At 47.4% G+C, this 8,560-nt stretch overlaps 1 protein-coding gene across 4 annotated transcripts in view; it reads left to right on the top strand.

Annotated features, from left to right (window-relative positions):
* The first annotated feature begins 5,330 nt into the window (after positions 1-5,330).
* Positions 5,331-8,560, top strand: part of Sptb (spectrin, beta, erythrocytic) — a 127,195-nt gene continuing 123,965 nt past the window's right edge. For 2 of the 4 annotated variants that reach the window (XM_087553266.1, XM_087553267.1), the window contains exon 1: positions 5,390-5,496. The gene's annotated coding sequence lies outside the window, so the exon portion shown is untranslated. 4 annotated transcript variants of the gene reach the window in all.

Below are 8,560 nucleotides of genomic sequence, written 5' to 3'. Positions count from 1 at the left end.
TGAGTTCAAGTATGAGACTATAATAAGAAGCCTGTTAATTTAAGACTCAAAGCCACATGTGACTCAACATCTCTAATTCTAGCACATTGGGAGCCGAGGCAGGAGGACTGCTGTGAGTTCCAGGTCAGTCTGGCAGTTTGGAATACAGAGTGAGACACTGTCTCAAAAACCAAACTGAAACAAACCAACCAAAGAAACAAACAAAAAACCAGAATGTGTTACCACTTCCTGAAGGAATGGCTCTAATAAGCTTGCGATTTGGAGTTTGTGCTGTCTATGGGAAGTTACTTAAATTCTGAGATTCTTGACCCAGCCAGCAGTGAGGATAATCATAGTAATTTTCTCCATGAAATAAAGCGAAAACATTTGACAGAAAGAAAATGATAATGTTTTAAAACATAGAACTTGCCAAAGAAAATGAAGAAAGAAGTTAGGTGTTCTAGCAAGCACCAATTATATTCCGTATGTATTCTATAAAACACATCATGTTTAAGCTGAATTATAGTTTCTTGTAGACTTCAAAACATTGAAGAGATATTCAAACAAGCTGAGCAGCTGTTGAAATAACCCACAGAATAGAAGTGAAATTAATTTGCAGAGGTAATGGGGCTTTTTATTGCCGAATCTTTCCAAACTTTATTGAAAATTTCCCAAAGGTCTTGGTTAATATTATGAAAAGAAATACTGTGATTTTGGTAACTGCTTGCTTGCAAACAAAACAATTAACAAGACCATTTAAGTTGGCAACAATTATCACATACACAGAAAATTGTTTAATTAGTTGAATTGTTAAAATGGTAGCTTGTCATTCCTTATAATAAACTCAGTTGCGATTTCTTTAAATTTATTTATTTTATGCGTACAGGTGCTTTTGCCTCTATGAATGACCATACGCATGCCTGCTGCTCTCAGAGATAAGAAGGCATTGCATCCTCAGAATGAAAGCGAACCACCATGCTGGTACAAGGAATCAGGCCTGGGTCCTCTCACCTACTGAGCCATCTCTCTAGCCATCTCAAAGTCAATTTGTAAATCAAAACTCTCCTCATGGTCTGAGTTCCTGTCTGATGAATATTTTTTTTTTGGTTCTTTTTTTCGGAGCTGGGGACCGAACCCAGGGCCTTGCGTGATGAATATTAATAAAGGGTGGGAACATAAGTTTTGGGCTCAGGTACTCCTAATATCCTATAGAATATCTTCTCTGGAAGACTTGAAACAGAGTTGCTGTCAAAGCACTAACTCATTCCTTACAATGCATTTGGTCTACATTTCCTGTGATCTTAATCTTGTGTGCTCAAGACCTAGGCATACTGAAGCTTAGGGACTGGAGTGGGGTTTCTATCTGAGGACCCTGACTGAAGATGGTACTGAGAGAGCAGAGCAGTAAGAGTCAAACCCACCCGAACCATGAGTGTTTGCTTTACCTTGTTATCCACGAGACATGGGAAGAGGAAAGACCCAGGAGTGAGCTGGGAGGTAGCACCGAGCACGAGGTCTCCTTAATTAACTAGCCCTGTTCTCCCCGACAGACAGTAAGTTAGGTGTGACGCACAGCGGCGGTAGTGCAGGACCCGGAAAATTCAGCGGCAGTATTGTCAATTATATCTCAGAGACTCTGAATACATTCAGACGAGCTTATTCGAACATATTTAAAATGTAAGCCTCCTGTAAAAAATTACATATAATGTAATAAACCAGCGGGGGTGGGGGTGGGTGGACCTCTCTGGTTGGTCTCCAAGATTGCAGCCTCTTTTAATTCCTGGTTTGATCATTTATTCACTATTATACTGTTACTAAGCTTGTCTCGTGTGCCAATACCATGCTAAGTGCTTAACACTGGATCCTGAGAGAAATGGGAAGCCACGGGTGATTTAATGTAACCGAGTGGCATGATCAGATTTCCTTCTTAGAGTAGAATTTGGCTGCTACGTGGAGAAAGAATTGAAGGAGAAGGAAATGGGAGAATGGGGAAACGGAAGACCACAGGCAACCTGGAGTCCGAGGCATCTGAAGGCAAAGGCTTGATCCCCAGTCCTCAGCACTTCTTGATTCTCAAAGGTGTACTCTAGGAATTAGCCTTATTGCTTCTTTCTTGTCTTAGCAAGCTGAGAAGGAAGTGGCACCCTTAGGTAATCCCAGACATGGGGAGGAAAATTCAGCTTGGTGTCCTAAAATATAGCCAGTTGCAGGGCGTAGTACATGTCAGTATCGTGAGTCCTCGATTCTCTCATCATCACGTCCAAGGATTTGAACTGGTCAGGTTTAGCTTTGCATTTGCTTTGAGTATCTTTCTAATACATATGTTCATGTTTAATTCAAAGTGGTTTACTTAAATAACTTTGGCTTTGTGGGTCAATAAAAATAGTGTATTTGGGCAGCACAAATCAGCCTTAAACAGTTGGGGGAAGGTACAGAATTGGGGGGCTTAGGGAAAGGGGGTAGATCTGAGAAGAGCTGAGGAGGGCTGAACATGATCCAGACATGTAAGGGATTTCCAAGGGAGTGTGTGTGTGTGTGTGTGTGTGTGTGTGTGTGTGTGTGAGAGAGAGAGAGAGAGAGAGAGAGAGAGAGAGAGAGAGAAGCAAACATTCCCCTGTAGTTAGTCACCTCTAGTGTCCTTACTTACTTACAGCCCCTTGGCCTCACCTATTGATTTCAGTTAGAGCTGGGTACTCAGTCTCTGAAGGCTTCCTCCCATACCTTGGCTCACAGCATCTATTATAGTCTTAAGTGCACGCTTTCCCTTCTGGTCCCAGAACTCTTCCAAAGCTGCAGATCAACTAGGGAAGCTTGGAAGTACAAGGTGTCAACATGGGCAAACAGTCCATCGACCAATAACTATAACTGCAAAGGTTCATCTTTCTCTCCTGTAGGGAACCCTCAAAGATACTGTGTAATCTTCTAAGAAGGTCCCTGAAGATTCTCCCTCTCAATAATGACCTTGATAGTGAAGCTTTCTATCAGTGTTCCCCCTCCCCCACATGCACATGGTCCCCAATTTCTCATTCCTGTGCTTGTTGTACAATGCCCTTTCTCTGTGTACTTCTAAACTTCCTCTCTCACTGGGCTCTGATTTATCATTTCACTGTAACTCTATTAGCTGGGAAGCATTTGGGGATGTTGTCAGGATAACAGGATCTGCAGCAAATGAGGTTGTATTGAATTATTTATCATTCAGCTAAAGTGGAGCTAGCCACTGTAGATGAGGGCTGGTTTGTAAAATCTCGGGGTAATCTGTCTGTCGCTTTGGAGCTCTCGTTGTCATATTAATTTTTTTCTTGTGGTGGAAAATTATAAATTAGAATGCTCCAAAGGAAAATACCCGTGCAACCATTCAGTTCAGAGCCACAAGCCTATAGCTAAGAATTATCTGTTTCCTGTAATATATAATTATGTAGCTGCAAAGCTGCAATTCTGGGGTTCATGAATTTATTTAATAAGTTTATTCACACACTGTTTAAAAAATATAAATACATAATTCCACACACCCCTCTTTTCTTTCAAAAATAGATCAAGCATTTCAACTTGTGATATGTAAGTCTGAGCTTTTGAAGTTGGCCTGTTTTTTTTTTTTTTGGGGGGGGGCAGGAATTGGTTCTTAAAAAGACAATTTTTACCTCAACAATAAGCAAAGCAAATGGTTTGCGGGGGGGGGGGTGGATGATGTTGGGGAGCCTCAGAGCGTTTGGAGTGCTCCCTATAAAGATTTGCCAGATACCATCCAATGGTCTGGGGAGGAGAGGGGAATCGCTGCTAACCTCTGGGATACCCAGGGCCAGTGGGTCATCTTCCTTGTAATACTGGTGGCATTTGGGAAACTGGCATGTAATAAGAGCTCAGGCGGGGGTGGGGGGGTTGGGGATTTAGCTCAGTGGTAGAACGCTTGCCTAGCAAGCGCAAGGCCCTGGGTTCGGTCCCCAGCTCCGGAAAAAAAGAAAAAAGAAGAAAAAAAAAAAAAAAAGGAAAGGAAAAAAAAAAGAGCTCAGGCAAAAGGAGAGGGGAGAGTTCTATGGCTTTTTAATACCTGTGGATTTTGTCCCGATTAGATTTCTTACTGTTCAAATACCTACTCTCAAAAGAAGTGCGACGACAGCAGGCAGTGAAATATCTTTTGCGTACCTTTAATACACAGACTAAGTTTGAACATCTGGCAATTGAACACCCTTTGCTCTTGAATCCTAGAAAACAGCGTAATTATACACTCAAGCAAACTCAAGAGAAAGGCTGTTTCCTGTTAAGACTTCCAGGGAGCATCAAAGTTAAAACTCCCTTCTGCATCTATGCTCTTTTTAATCCACTGCTGTCTCCATTACACCTGCGATTACCGGGGTTGATGGTCTGTGAGCGATCATCCCAGGCACAGCGTGTGGAGGACCCCCCACCCCGAATAAAAATAAAAAGAGGAAGAGCACGCAGCAAACCTTACTGACCAATGACCTTGTACCGTTGAAAAGTCAAGAAAATAGGCTTCCCTGCAAGCCGCCCATGTTCATCGGTGTCACCCTCCTTAGTCGCAGATGTCTTACTAGACACCCTTGATTCTAGCTTCTACTCTGGCCTGCTGCACCCCACTCCACCAAAGCTTGCAGTGAGAATGCCGGGCTCCCAAGAAGGTGCAGGTGGGCTGGTGGCCCACTTGCCTGTTGATTATGGCCCCTGCAACCTACAACTATAGGCTGCGCGCCACCAACCAGAACAGCCGGGTTCTCCCCGACAGTACCCTGCTTGAAAGCTGGAGCCGCGGCCTCCAGCCCGTAGGCTGGGGGCGGGGGCCTCGGCCCAGTGCCCACCCCCTGCGCTCCCAGCGTCTGCTCCTACTACCAGCCGGTTGTAGCCGGCCGGGAGCACGCTTTCTAACGTAACCCGCCCGCGGGAACAATCTGTCCCTTCCAGCCTATCTCTGGAGGGGCGCAACAGCCGGGGCGCCCTCCTCAACCACCCTACGGCCTAAACGGGTCTTTAGATGTATTTTCAAAACGAGATCATAGTCTGAGGGGACGCAAGGCGGGAAAGGCTGGGAGGACTCCTTTTCGCCGCCAGGCTTGCGGCTCCGGACACACGAATTAGGCCGGAGCTGCAGAGTCGAGTCCTCTTCCCGAGGCAAGGGGCTCGGGGTGTGCGGGATCAGGGGAGGTGAGAGAGGACCCTGGCGCCCCAGGTCCCGGCGGCGGCGGCGCTAGCGGCGAGGCAGGTGCCCCCGGGCGCGCAGTCTGATTGGCAGGTGCAGGAGTGGGTGGGGAAGGCGGGCCTGGCGCTGCGGGAGGCTGCGGCCCCGCCTCCCCGCCCCCGCCGCGGGACTATCTGGTCCCGGCAGCAGCGATGTCCCCCGGCAGGAATGTCCCTCCTCAGATAATGTTATTTATATCTCTGGGCGGGTCCGTGGCTCCGCAGCACCAGGCGCCCGGCGGCCGCTGTGCCAGGAGCCCCGTGCTGCCCTCCTCCCCCTGCGCCGCCGCCCCCGGGCTCGGGGTGGCCGCCGCTTCAGCCCCAGCGCAGGTGAGTCCCCGAGGGCCGCGCAGCGGGAGGGAGCTGGGTGCCTGGGAGCGAGCGCTGGGGAGCGCGGGGCCCAGGGGGCGGGTGACGCGACAGCCCGGTGGCCCCGGGTGCCTAGCATGGGGCAGAAGGGGTGCGGAGCCCGGGAGGCCCTGGCGGCTGCGGCAGTCGTCACCCCGGGACGCGGGAACCCGCGTGGGTTTCGCAGGCGCTGGGTGAGCAGGGTGCTAGCTTTGGGAAGCCAGCCAGTAGAGTGTCGCCCTGGGGCACGGGGAGTGGGTTTGGGGTGTGTGTGTTCTTGGCCGCCTCCCCCTGGACCCTCGCCTGGGAGTAACGCGTGTGTGTGTGTGTGGGGGGGGCTGCTTTTGGTCGGTCTGAGGACTGTCTGCTTGTACCTCTTGCTGCCTGGCTTCTCAACCCCCCGGGCGTGTCGGATCCTCTTCTGGAACTTGGCTAGCGCGCTCCAGGCTGCCCAGTGCCAAGGCTGGGAGGACAGTTCAGGGCAGCAGAGGGGGCCGGGCCTCAGGATGCCAGGCAGGACGTGCAGAGTGGCCCAGTGTAGACTGAGAAGGGAAAGATCAAGTGTCCCAGAACTATTCTTCAAGGACCCTCACCCATCCCGCTTTGAGTTCCTATTCTACAAAGCCCACTCTACTCTTACCTTCGTGCCAGGTCCAGCAACTTGGACCTAAAGAAATAGCAGAAAATGGAAGAAACAAGAGCTCTAACACAATCCTCAAGTCCCACCAACTTAAGACTTCCCAAAGGGGAAATAGCTATGAGGCTTGAGTACAGTTTCCGTGACAACAAGCCTTAGGTAGGGCCTTGATTTATAGTCTATTAATATCCAAACCACTGTTTTCAGTGAGCAATTAGAGGTGCTAGAGTTAATAACACCCTTAACTCACTGAAGGGATATGGAAAGAAGCCATTGTTTTAGATGCATCCGGCCGGGTGGGATGGGATTATATAGCGATGGTCTCTTTAACTAAGAACTTCAGTGAGGAGAGAGGATCCGGCTGTCACCTCCATGCTATGAGGCAGCCACGCAAAACCCCTGCCTGTGCAATGGATGTATATAGTTCAGTTTCCAAGGGAGGTGATTCAGATAGCTCCTGAATGAGAGGAGCCTTCAGGGGAAAAGAAAGCCGAGGCACATTTAAGATGTTCTCTTAGGCTACCCCTAGCTTCACAGGTCACTCAGAATTGTAATCTAGAATTTCCTTTTTAACTGCTCTATGACTGTGGCCCAGGGTGGCCATCTCCTATTGCAGGATCGGACTTCATATGCTTTTCCAATGAGGCCTGCTTCCCAGAATGTTATGGGAAACTCTTACAAGTGCACACTGTTTGTTAACTGTGTACTGAATGCCCAGCACCCGAGGCTTGGGGACTAGCTAACAAAAGGAACAGTAAACTTAGAACAGAGAAGAGCCCACCAACCTTGAGATGAGACCAGCCGTTTATACTAAGTGTTATCAAATTCTAGCCTTGAATAAAGCACAGTTGAAAGGAGAGGCACCCTTCGCTAGTGTGCCTCCCTTTATCAGTGGCCCCGTGGTAGTGGCTGGGGATGAGCCAGTCCTGTTAATCTTGAGTTCTCTGAAGACATAGAGTCCGCTTAAGGAATTGAAAGCACCCAAAAACTCCCAGGCATTCAGGCTGGGCCTTGCAGCACAGGCATATCAAGTTTTCCCCAGCGACTTGCCCGGTGGAGAGCTGGGATGCCACTTTTTTGCTCTGGCTGTTACTTCGTCTTAAGTGTTCTGAAGGTGTCCGGTGGAACCAACACACCTGTTGGATCGTTTGCTTGGGGGTAAAGAGAATATAAGGGCATCCCAGGGGGCTGACTCCCGCCTGCAGTCATGCTCGACAAAATAAATATGGCTATTTTTGGCAAACTAGGTGCGAGCGAAAGCTTTGAATTAATGTCAGTCTGCCACAATTTTGGAAAACTAGTAGGTTTTTGATAAATAAAAAGAACAAGAGTTTCTATTTACCCTGTCTTTTATGTACTTGTGGCTGGCTGGTGAGTGTTGACTGAATGAGAGAATGAATGATCAGGGTTGCTTTATAGGGTATCTGTCAGTTCTGCAAGGTCACGCATATTATCCCATTTTAAAAAGCAAAGAAATGGCTGGTGAGATGGCTCAGTGGGTAAAGGCGCTTGCTGGTCAAGCCTTGTGATGGACTCCACAAAGTTGTGTTTTGACCTCCACAAGTGTCCTGTACACACACAGACACACAACACACACATAATAATAATAATAATAATAATAATAATAATACATTTTTTAAGTGAGGTAATCGGTTCAGGGAATTAAATAACTTGTTCATCTCACACAGCTGATGAGAGATGAGGCCAGGATTCAAGCTCCATCCCTTGCTCTGTTGTCCTTTTAAGATTAGAGGCTCAGCAGGGGCTGTAGAATAGGTTGGGAAGGTTTGCTTACAGCATTGGCTTATCACACTCTTCAGTCCTTGGACCTCGGATCATAATTTTGCCTATATCAGAGAAGCTTAAAAATATATTACCTCAAGGCAGCATCGAGCATTTATTTGCTCAAAAGTTTTTTAGCTCGGCGGCCTCTTATTTTCAGGTCATTGTTTCAAGGACAGAATTATAATTTTGGCAATAGTCAAACAAAGATTTAAAAAAAAAAAAAGATTTTCCTTTCAGTCCTAGAAGTGGCCAGAAGGGCTTGGTGATGCAAAGGGACCGTGTGATAGGACAGAGGATGATTATAAAAAATTCATGAGGCAAGTAGGATTGGAGTTGGAAGGGACCTTGGAGGTCACTGGTTTTAGCCTTCTGTTTATATGATCACTTGCTTAAAGGTGAGACCTAGTGGCAGTTCACCTGTCATTTATAATGCTCCCTTCTTCCTGTCATTCTAATCCATGTCTTCTCTGTATCTCTTTCTCTTCCATGGCCAGTGAGGCTGGTTTCCTGTAGTGCGTCCATTCAAGAAAGCTCAGGTTTCCTTTCCTTTGGGAGAGATGAGGCAAGAACATTAATGTCCGATAGTTTCAGCTTAGTGAAGTTCAAAACCAGGAAACAGAAATG

This window comes from Rattus norvegicus, chromosome 6 (genome assembly GCF_021556685.1).
Source record: "Rattus norvegicus strain SHRSP/BbbUtx chromosome 6, alternate assembly SHRSP_T2T, whole genome shotgun sequence".
NCBI lineage: Eukaryota > Metazoa > Chordata > Mammalia > Rodentia > Muridae > Rattus > Rattus norvegicus.
This window is presented reverse-complemented; position numbering and strand designations above follow the sequence as displayed.